An 11419-nucleotide genomic window follows, 5' to 3' on the forward strand; every position below is an offset into this window, starting at 1 on the left:
GGAGAGATTGGAGAAAGTCTTGCAACGATTTCAGCAGCATGGTCTCAAAGTTAAGCTCAGTAAATGCTGTTTTTTCCAACAAGAGGTACGTTACTTGGGTCATGTCATTTCTAGTGAGGGGGTGGCGACAGACCCTGCGAAGATTCAAGCAGTAGCAGAATGGACGAAACCTCAGACAGCAAAAGTCTTTTTTGGGATTTGCAAGCTATTATAGACGTTTTATGCAAGGATTCGCTAGGATTGCTGCACCATTACATCAGCTGGCTGCTGTTGGGGAAATACCAAAGGGTAAGAAGCAAAAGAAAAGAGTATATTTGACTAGTGAAAAATTCAGACAGAGATGGGATGACAAATGTGATGAAGCTTTCCAAACACTGAAAAGGAAATTAACATCTGCTCCTGTGTTAGCTTATGCTGACTTCACTAAGCCTTTTCTTCTTGAAATAGATGCCAGCCATACAGGACTCGGAGCGGTGCTCTCCCAGGACGTGGGAGGTAAGCGGAGGCCAGTGGCCTATGCTAGTAGAGGTCTGAGGGAGTCTGAACGTAATATGGATAACTATAGTACAATGAAGCTGGAGTTTCTTGCCCTTAAATGGGCAGTAACCGAGAAATTTTGGGACTATTTAATTGGGAATAAGTTTACGGTGTTTACAGATAATAACCCCCTGAGTCATTTGAAGACTGCCAAATTGGGGGCTGTGGAACAGCGATGGGCTTCGCAGTTGGTCTTGTTCGATTTTGAAATTTTGTACCGTCCTGGGAAGAAGAATGGAAATTCCGACGCCTTGTCCCGACAAAAGTCGGCAGGAGCACGACAGCTGACCATGTCAGAGGGAGTGACCCCCACATTCAATGGTGGTGGTGAACTGGAGGAGGGAGACGAGGGGAGTATTTTGCCACAATCTGTAACTACAGTGGATGTTGTTTCTGTTTTCCCTGAATTTCAGACACAGGATCTGCAGAGCTGGCAAGAACAGGATCCTGTTATTTCCCGGTTCAAGTTCTATTGGAGTAAGGGGGAAGGGCCAGGTAAGAAAGAGCGAAAAGGGGAGTCAAAAGACGCACTGGAGCTGTTAAGACAGTGGGATAAAGTGGAAGATCATGAAGGCATCTTTTATAGAGTCATTGCAGATGCTAGAGGGGGTTGGGTTAAACAGCTTCTCTTACCTCAAGTCTTAAAGCAGGAAGTTCTTGGTCAGCTGCATGACCATCAAGGTCATCAGGGGATTGACCGGACGTTTAAGCTAGTACATCAACGTTTTTATTGGCCTGGGATGTACCAGGATGTTCAGGAGTTCTGCAAACATTGTCTTCGATGTATTGTGTCTAAGGATGTTCAGCCTAAAGTAAAAACGGTGATGAATAGCATTCAAGCATCTAAACCTTTGGAGGTGGTGGCATTGGATTTTACGTTGCTGGAATGTTCCCAGAGTGGAAGAGAAAATGTGCTTGTTATAACGGATGTATTTTCTAAATTCACAGTAGCCGTACCTACAGCGGATCAGAGGCCATAACAGTGGCAAAGGTGCTGGGCAAGGAGTGGATTCATCGATACGGAGTCCCAGCCCGGATTCATTCTGACCAAGGACGGTGCTTTGAGGCTGAAGTTGTGCAGCAGCTGTGTAGAATGTATGGCATACAGAAGAGCCGAACAACAGCATTTCACCCCCAAGGTAACAGCTGTGTGAACGTTTTAATAGAACTTTACATGATCTCCTCAGGGCCCTTCCTTCCGAAAAGAAAATGAGATGGGATGAGTACTTGCATGAAGTATTGTTTGCATATAATACTACTGAAAATGCTACAACTGGGTTTTCCCCATTCTTTTTAATGTTTGGCAGGAGCCCTGATCTCCCAATTGACCATTTGTTGAGGGGTGGTACAGTGGAAAAGAGAGGAGGAGGTATGGTGGACACCTGGGTGATCGACCATCAGCACAAACTGCAGCAGGCTTATAGGCTGACACAGAGACGGTTGCAGAGTATGGCCAAGCAGAGACAAAGGCAACAAGGGGTAATCAAATATGCCAGTTTGAATCCAGGGGATTTGGTTTACCTGCGTAATCGCAGAGTGAGAGGAAGAAATAAAATCCAGGATGTTTGGGAGGATTTGCCTCACTGTGTGTTGGAAAGATTGGACCCGGACAAGGCAGTGTATAAGGTAGTTCCAAGTCAAGTCAAGTCATCTTCATTTATATAGCGCTTTTAACAATGTAGATTGTTTCAAAGCAGCTTTACAGAGATAAACGTATAATTTAAGGTAACAGATTGTTTTGGCTTTATAGCGGTTCTTTAATAAAGTTATTTTCCAGCTAAAGTTAGTTTTGATTGATTCGCTTCCGTCGCAACAATCATTTGTTATTAAATTAGGGGCCGCTAAGACGACACCATTCTCTCTACACAGACTTTAAACGCGAACCTGTGAGAAACGCTGATGGTGGTCACATGCGCATTAAGAATTGGTTCTATAGTTATGTGCGTTTGAATATATGTGCGCAGGTTTGGAATTCCCTACAAACAAAGCCTAAGCAAAGTACTGGTGTTTCCTTATAATTTTTGATACAGAATTTTATTTTATTTTATCAATTCGGGGTAGATACGCGAATTGAGTTTCCAGACGGCGCTTTATCTGTAGAGTGGTAAAGGGATCCTCCATAGGGAGAGACTAGTTGGCACTTCAGCACTGCGTTGTCATCGGGTCCAGGCGCAGGTCCTTCATCAGATCTGGATACGGCCTGGATCCGACAGGCTGCGGGAAAACCTCGGGATAAACAAAGACACTTAAATTAGCGTAGATGCCATTCTTCTTATGATGTAACGAGTACATCAGGATTTATGGGAAGTGTTCCCGGTTCCAGCTGACCTAATCTATGCAGCCTAACATTGAATTATAGAAGTCTATAATGTATTATGTGAATGCTAGGTCAAAGAGATGTGTCTTTGGTGCTAAATAGGAGAAGGATCTACCGCCAGCAGTCGATTTTGATATTCTAGGTATTATCAACTGGCCGGAATTTTGAGATCGCAGTAGACGTGTAGGACTATAATGCGTTAAGAGCTCGCTCAAGTACTGCGGAGCTAAACCATTTAGTAAGTGATCAGCAATATTTTAAAATTGATGCGATGTTTAATAGGGAGCCAGAGCAGTTTTGACAGAACCGGGCTAATATGGTCATACTTCCTGGTTCTGGTAGTATGTTCCAGTGGATCAATCTCGTCCACCAAAGAATGTGCATCGTTTGGAGCTACGCCGTTGTGAACCGCTGCAGAAGGAGCCTGTAAGGTCAAGGGAGCATCAAGGGACAGACTCAAGTACAAACATGGTACCGTCAGAGTCTGAGTCTGAGGAGGATTGGGAGGAGTTCCGGGTGGTGGTTCCAGATAATCCATCTTCAGGGGTTGAAAGGGAAATGAATGCAGAAGAAGTAGCTTCCAGAGATGACGAGAGATCAATAACCACTGGGACAGACTCTACTGTTCGATGCTCCCAGAGGGCCACAGCGGGACAGCATAGTAACCCCTTTAGGGAGCCACGATCGGTGCAGGGTATGGAAGCTACAGCTATCCCCACGGGGTTAAATGATGGCTTTAGACCCCCTTCTAGCGAAGTTGGAGCAATGGAGACAGTCTTAGATCTTTTGCTGCAAGTGATGCATGAATTAAAAAGAGTGATGAGAGGTGGTTAATGGTGTTTTTTTAAAGATTTTGTCAGGAAATGTACACGGTGAATCATCGGGACGATGATTTGACAAGTGGGGAGTGGATGTGACATTGAGCTCTGGTTAAACGGGGTGGGGGGAGGAACTGTGCATTTAAGGGGGACAAGCACGGACTGATTTAAGTGATGCACCAAACTCATGCGGTGAAGACGCCACATAAATACGGCGCTGAGAATGAATTGGGTGAGTAATATATATATTATATATAGTCATTGTGCGGGGGTTTCAAGTGATAAAGGGAATAGTGTGCAGGTGTTTTAAAAAATATGTATTTGTAGATCGCAAGCGCTCCCGAGAACCCCGGTAACCAGAGCAGCCTGAGTGTAGAATTGGTGTTTTAAAGGCATGACGTGTTTGTTTACTTAAAGGTTTAAATTCTTTTTGTATTATTATGATTATTATTTAAATTTAAGTGATGTATGTGAATTGATTTATTTTTGTGTGTTTGTAACAGATTGCCTCGGTTTTGATTTAATTTGTCCTATTTTTGTTGAATGATTTGTTTGGTTATTTAGAGTTTATTTATTGTGAGTTGTTTGGTTTTCTTTCTTTGAAAGCCTGGTGTCTGTTTCATGCCCATCCGGAGTGAGGGTGGATGTTTAAACTAGATTTTAACAATTTATTAGTATTTATTAGGACATTTTTGTACCTTGTGATTAATGTAAGCACCCACACAACACAAGGTAAAAAAAAAACATTCTGTGTGTGTTGACAGGATTGTGCCCAGTTTAATCTACAGTATGTTATACTCGTCAACATGGCGGTAACGAACTTTACCACGGTAAACTGCGCTAACGTTTCATTTTACAGACTTTGTTAGATTATTGAATTGTCGAGTTAAAATACGCCAATGAGCAACGCTTAGTTTACATTAACAATAAATTAACTAATGTGAAATTCTGTTTTGGTTGTAGATAATGTTGGCCTACTGATGAGAAAATAACATTGTATGTGTTAGCTAAGTTTTATTTGGCTAGCGGCCACCTTTCTAGTTTTAGCATTAGTTTGCAAACTATAACATATTATAGTTTTTTTTAATGGAATTTAATATTTACTTCCATTTTTGTATGTGTTAAAGGCAACTGCAACAAAGCGCCAATTTGCGCCAGTGACTTCTAGCAATATTCCGGAGGTAGGCCATTTGTGATATATTTTGAGATAAGTTTGCTGAAATGATTAGCAATATGTGATAAGTGCTTTGGAGCCACTGGTGCAGACTAGGTAGCATACAATATCTTATAAAAATATCTTATAAAATCTCTATAAAATTGTCTAACTTTATATCAAATAAGTGACCTACATCATGTCTAACTTTATATTTATTACACAGCAAATGAACCAGAAGATGGACCATTTTCTATGTTCAGTCCAAGTGGCAACCTCCTTGTCCCTTGAAACCAACACGGAAGAGAATTAAACGGCAATTAATCAACTGGCCGCTTGAGGCTGGCTGCAAAAGTGAGTCAAATCTGCATCTCCCCCATGTTAAAATGCCCAACTTTACAGCAGAAAAAAAACATGTTTACAGCCTGGAGCAAAAAGTGGCTTTGGTCTATACAGCTAATTTTGCCCTTCATGACAACTGTGAGGGGGTGAATTTTTTTATAACTTTAAATTATATTAAGCCTTAAAGGGGGGGGGGGGGATGAAATGCTATTTCATGCATACTGAGTTTTTTACACTGTTAAAGAGTTGGATTCCCACGCTAAACATGGACAAAGTTTCAAAAATTAAATTGTACGTTTGAAGGAGTATTTCTGTTCCAAAAATGCTCCTTCCGGTTTGTCACAAGTTTCAGAAAGTTTTTTTCGAGTATGGGCATGTGTGACGTCAGATGTAGCGGAATTTCCTTATATGGGTCCTAAGGGCACTTCTCCGGGAGGACGCGGGCGCGCGCACAACCGTAGACCAGAGAGAGAAGAAAGCGAAAGCAGTACGCCCATCAAAGCGCTCTGCTCGGCTTTAGGGAAGTCAATGTCACCAAAGAAGTGGGTTTTTGGTTGCCAGGGCAAGACATCCCTGCACAGATTCCCAATGAACCCAGCGCTAAGGGACCAGTGGATGGAGTTTGTTTTTTCAGAGCATCATCAACGGAGGTTGTGCAAGACTGTTTGTTCCCTGCATTTCGACGATGATTGTTTTATAAACAAAGCCCAGATCGACGGATTTGCAGATCGTCTAATGCTTAAGGATCGAGCAGTCACAATGATAAAGGTTCGCGGTCGTGCGTTGGAACCGGGCGGTGAGTAAAACTGTTGAACAAATGTCTCTGTGTGTTGTTAGCTCGGCGCGTAAGCACAGCTTTAGCTCCTCCCACACGGCCCGCCTTCAGCCGCTCGTTAGACTCGGTACAGCCTATCTTTCTTTTATAAATATAATAAAACTAAAGACTTTTTGGAGATATGAAGGATGCAATACTACTCTATAGGTACTCAAGATTAACAGGAGATTGAGTGAAAATGAGCATTTCACCCCCCCTTTAAATTTCTGCATAATTAAGGGTGTCCACTTTTGAGTGACAGGTGGATTCCCGCTGCTGTGGTCATTAGTCATCATTAGCCGTTTGTCTGCTGTTTGTTAGCCGTCACGTTACCTAAGCTCATTGTCTGACTGTAAAAATAAATTAATTTGGGAGTGATGCGCTACCATGGCGACGGTCGGCCACGCCCACTTTAGGCTTCAAAAACGGTCTTCAGAAACCTACGGGTGACGTCACGGACACTACGTCCATATTTTTTTACAGTCTATGGTTCAGTCTCATCAGATTAAATGTATCCAGGTAAGCACTGCAGTAAAACTCTCACTAATTCATTCATACCAAATATAGCATTCTAAACAACTTAAGTTTATATTTTTGCATTATTTTGATATTTTATTAGGCAGAAGACTCTCTACCTTTGCAGTCCCACCTGAACAGGATGGTCCTAACATCAGCGCACAGGTGGGTTAACTACTGTAGGAAGGAGAACGATCATCACACAGTGATGTCTTACTGTGTATTTGTCTCAAACAGGGACCCCTTCACTGCAGACAAGCTGAAATGGGCTAAAATCATCAATTGCAGTCTTTCTTTCTATGGATCTCAGCATTTTTGGACAGAATTTAGGATTTGTAAGTATTAAAATTTAATCTGGCATAATTTAATTTAGTTCAGTTGAAATGTTTGAATATGCTATTGACAAAAGCTGTTTACAAATATATACTCTTAAGTTATTGTAAAAATATTAATAAAACTGTAAAAAAGGAGGTTAAAATATTTTGACACTAAAATCTAAAATCACTAATTCTCTCTCTCTCTCTCTCTCTCTCTCTCTCTCTCTCTCTCTCTCTCTCTCTCTCTCTCTCTCTCTTTCTCTCATATAGTATTGGAACCGGGATCTCCTCTGAAGGACTGAGTACATTTGTGTTTGTGGACACGCATACAGACCAGGGAACATTCTGATGTTGTCAGTCAAGTTCTGAACAGGAACTAATCTTTGGAGAAGTTCATTTATTCGCAAAGGTGGACAAAAACATTGTGTTGACTTTTTAAAGATTATTTTGATGATGATTTTTACTCTTATGCTGTAGAAAAGATGGAGGAGTAGACAGTCAGACATTGATAATAATAATAAATGTTTCTTGAGCATCAAAGAGACTTCTTTCAAAAACATTAAGACACCTAAATTCTTCTTTTGGCCACCAGTGTACATGAATCCAACAAATTTTTGTAAATAAGTGAAATTATTTTGAAGGTGGGGTTATGAATGAACTCACAATGAATGAGTTAAAATTAACACGTTTTTTAACACAAAATTAACAAAATGTTGTCCCTAAACTCACCCATTAATGTGTAAAAATTGCACACATCATTTCCAGCATTGGCAGACTGTTTATTTTGTGATATATATGAAATGTTTTAAATAAGAAAAACGGTATTTTGTAATAACTTTGTCTAATTGGTTTGTATGTCAGTAGTATTTATGTAGGAAGTAGGAACTTATTATTAAATCATTTATTATTATGAAATCTAATTTATATTTAGTACAAATAAAAACAATAATTACAGTAGTGTACTGATTAGCTTCGTTTTTACAGTAATGCACTGTATTACACAATTACAGTATCATGTAGTTACTGTAAAACTGAAATATGGTAATGGTACTTAAATCTTAATTACAGTAACTGTTGCCAGTAAGTTACTGTAAAAAACCCTTGAAAAGTCTAACAGTGTATCTAGTCTCCTGTGGTCTCCAACAACAAAGCTGGCATATGTTGTGGAATTAACAGTACCATGGGAAGATGGGGTTGAAGAGGCTTATGAGAGAAAAAAGAACAAATATTCCGACCTGGCAGCTGAAGCATCCCAGAACGGCTGGAAGACCAGCATCTTCCCAGTAGAGGTGGGATGCAAGGTTCGTTTGCCACATCTACCACCAGTTTGCTGAGAAAAATAGGGCTGAAAGGGCCTCTCTTCAACAGGTCATTGTTGTAGTTTAATTCTTTTCAGGGAAATGACTTCAGAGATTTTTGATGCCAGAAATATTAGACTTTATTAACAAACAAAGTCGAGTGCCCTTCTGCAGAAAGACCCCCCCTGCAAAATTGTCCAGCTTAACATATATACCTACATCCTTTTCCCAAAGATGGTAATACAATCTATAGGTATTTTGAGAAATAGTTTTGTACCATGTGACATTACTGAAATAGAATTCTCTGCTGCAACAACACATTCTGCTCTCAGGTTCCAAAGTCAAGCCAAAGTCACACACAGACAGAAAGGACATAATAGTGTACAAATGTATACTTAAATGACTTATTATCTAACTAATAAAATCTTCAACACCATCAAGTCCATGTCAAGTGCTGCCGAAAAAAAGCAGTAACTGGCTCTGGATCAAGCGTAAGGACCCCAACTGGGCAGCAAGGTAGAGACAGATGGTATGCGGTCAGGCTTAGGTCCGACTTAGGGAGAAGGACGCCCCTGCCATGCAGAGCCAATCAGGGATATTGAGGGTATGGCATGGAGGGGGGTGTACATGGGACGCTGGGTACACCGTTGAGCCTTCTGGAGATGTTGTGGGCTTCAATCAATGAAACGTCGATGAAGCAGGGTGCCCACCTGATGAACCCAATGACATACTTTACCCTCCTTTTTACCACTCCACACCGACTGCTACTGTCAAGAGTTTCCTACTAAAGGGATTGAAACATTAGTTCTATTAGCTTTACTAGTCTTTACTATTTACTATAAATAAATAAATTATTTGTACATTTTTGAGGTGCATCGTTATGCCTATATACACATAAATTTCATATGCACATACATTTTATGCACACACACACACACACACAGTAATTGTCAAATGAAAACAGGACAATGAGGGCAGTTTTCCACCTAGCAACACTTGACATTTATGTGAGTAGAAGCTGATTTGCTAGATTATTTAGACATCTACCACAAGAACAAGGCACTGAGAAAAAAGTTCTCCATTTGGCATATTCATAGACTGTAAAGATGTCACTGCTAAAATTCTTGATTTTTCATCCCATATTGATGCTGTCTGCATTTTTTGGAACAGGCAAGTACAATGAAACATTTAGCAAATTGAATTCTTTAATTCATCAGTAAACCTGTGATTTATACATTTGAATGAGTTTTTATCTTTGATATTGGTTTTGCTGATAATGTCATTGCTGTTAATTCAATTGCCATTCTTTTATAAAACATGGTCATGAATATTGAGTGAGATGAGCCAGTAGTTTTGATGTCTCTCTGATGGGAATGTATAGGGGCTTTCACACCGGAGGAACATTTACATAGTTCCTAGAACTATTGGCGAAAGTAAGTTACCCAGATTTTGGCATGTTCGCACCGCAGGAACTAGGAACTATTTTAGTAACTCTTTTGGAGGAACTAATAGACTAGTTGCACGTGGCCGCCATTTTGGATTTCGGATCAGCGAGTGTGCGGTTAGACACTTCCGGTTTCGCATTACGCCCAGTGCAGGGAGCCGGAGAAAGCAGAAAATTATCTTTTATAGTTGTTTATAGAATCAATTATCACTTAAAATACTACTAAGATCTATATTACTATCACACGAGCCAATGCAATTAAATGCACGGATGCATAGTCAGATTAATAAATGAAATACAACTGTTCAGGAACAGAAGATTGTATTTGACTCATGCTGCATACACATACGCAATGACAATTATGCTTACTGTAAATATAGTTACAACTACGATTAGAGTTGTTTGCATAAAATGCACCGTGAACATTCACATGTTTGCCCTGTGATAGGCTACAATTGTGATAGGCTCCATAAATACTATTTTCTCAATTCTGCACATATATTTTTACTTACTTCAATTGCTCGATCAATATTATCATCACATATTTTACATTTACATTTTTTACTGTAGGTACCACAAACAATTTAATATAGGTAAGTTTGTGTTTATTTTAGACGTAGTACAATACTGTATGTGCTGCTTATAAACACCAGACAGATAATGATTTATGAAATAGATCTTTACTCATCTCACTTGCACAAAATAAATGCAGTAATAGAAAGCATAGAAACGCACAGGTGAAATACACTGAAAATTATATGCATTTAAAAATTTGGTCGGGTTGAAGTCATCCCTCCGGATCTTCAGCATCCACTCAGCCCGTACCGCAGCATCAACGGGGAATGCATGAAAGCTGTCTTCTCTGTTGTAACGTGATGAAATGGTACATAACGGCACACAACGATGAAGTGCTGAGGCTGTCACCCTCTGAAAGGCAAGTCACCTCTCTTGAATCCTAAAAACACTCATTGTGAAAAAATGTCTCTGTGGTAATGGAACTCGGTCGCTGTTGTCTCTCGCTCTCACTGTCAGATCACTGGAAGTTTTCACCGGAAGTACTGGCCCACACACTCAAGTTCGAACGTCAACGGTCGCCGTGCACGGAGCAAATTCAGCTACTACTTCAGAGTAGGGTCTAAACCAGCACTATGAGAACTATCCGTGACGTTAGTGTACACTGATTGGCCAAACGCACGCGAAACACCAGCCCCCACCATTTTTTTAAAAGCTGTGTAAACAGATTTTAGCTTATATATTTACTCCACAAACTATGGAAAACAGTGATAGATGGGCCTCTTAACCTTTACGCTGAGGAGAAAATCCAACGCAACTTTGAGGTGACCAGGCGAAACATGATTATGCATTTCTGCTCAGCTAGCAGAGACATCAACCACATGGCATACGCTTATAACTTTTCATTAATGTCTACTTTCGATGTATGACAGTTCTATCTAATAATGTATTAGACAAGACTGTTAGACAGATCGCAAACTAACGAACACGGAGAATGCAACCACACTGTGAGCTCAGGCTCTGGGCTGGCTGGCGTTCTCAGCGCCGTCAACAGAAAGGTCCCAACAACAAGCGCGGCTAATGTCACTTCATAATTCCTACTGGTGGAGCGGTGATGCGAAATGAATGCAATCAGGAAAACTTTCCTATGGGAACCACTGGTGGCTACTAGTTTCTTGAACTAAGTTCCTAGAACTATCCGGTGTGAAAGCCCCTTATAACACACAGTAACTAGACTATACACCACACAAAGTAATATCAAATAGCAGGTGAATAGAGGTACTTTTGTTTTTATAACTTACAATTATACAAAACCTGAAGATCTAACGCTCTTTTTTTATGTTTCAGCTG

At 40.4% G+C, this 11419-nt stretch overlaps 1 long non-coding RNA gene across 1 annotated transcript; it reads left to right on the forward strand.

Annotated features, from left to right (window-relative positions):
* Positions 1–1321: 1321 nt before the first annotated feature.
* LOC307145792 lies at positions 1322–3907 on the forward strand. The gene is made up of 3 exons (XR_013819001.1): positions 1322–1676; positions 1845–2173; positions 3207–3907. It is a non-coding gene; the product is annotated as an uncharacterized lncRNA (long non-coding RNA).
* The last annotated feature ends 7512 nt before the right edge of the window (positions 3908–11419 follow it).

Source organism: Squalius cephalus, assembly GCF_949319135.1.
Source record: "Squalius cephalus genome assembly, chromosome: 18".
Lineage (NCBI taxonomy): Eukaryota > Metazoa > Chordata > Actinopteri > Cypriniformes > Leuciscidae > Squalius > Squalius cephalus.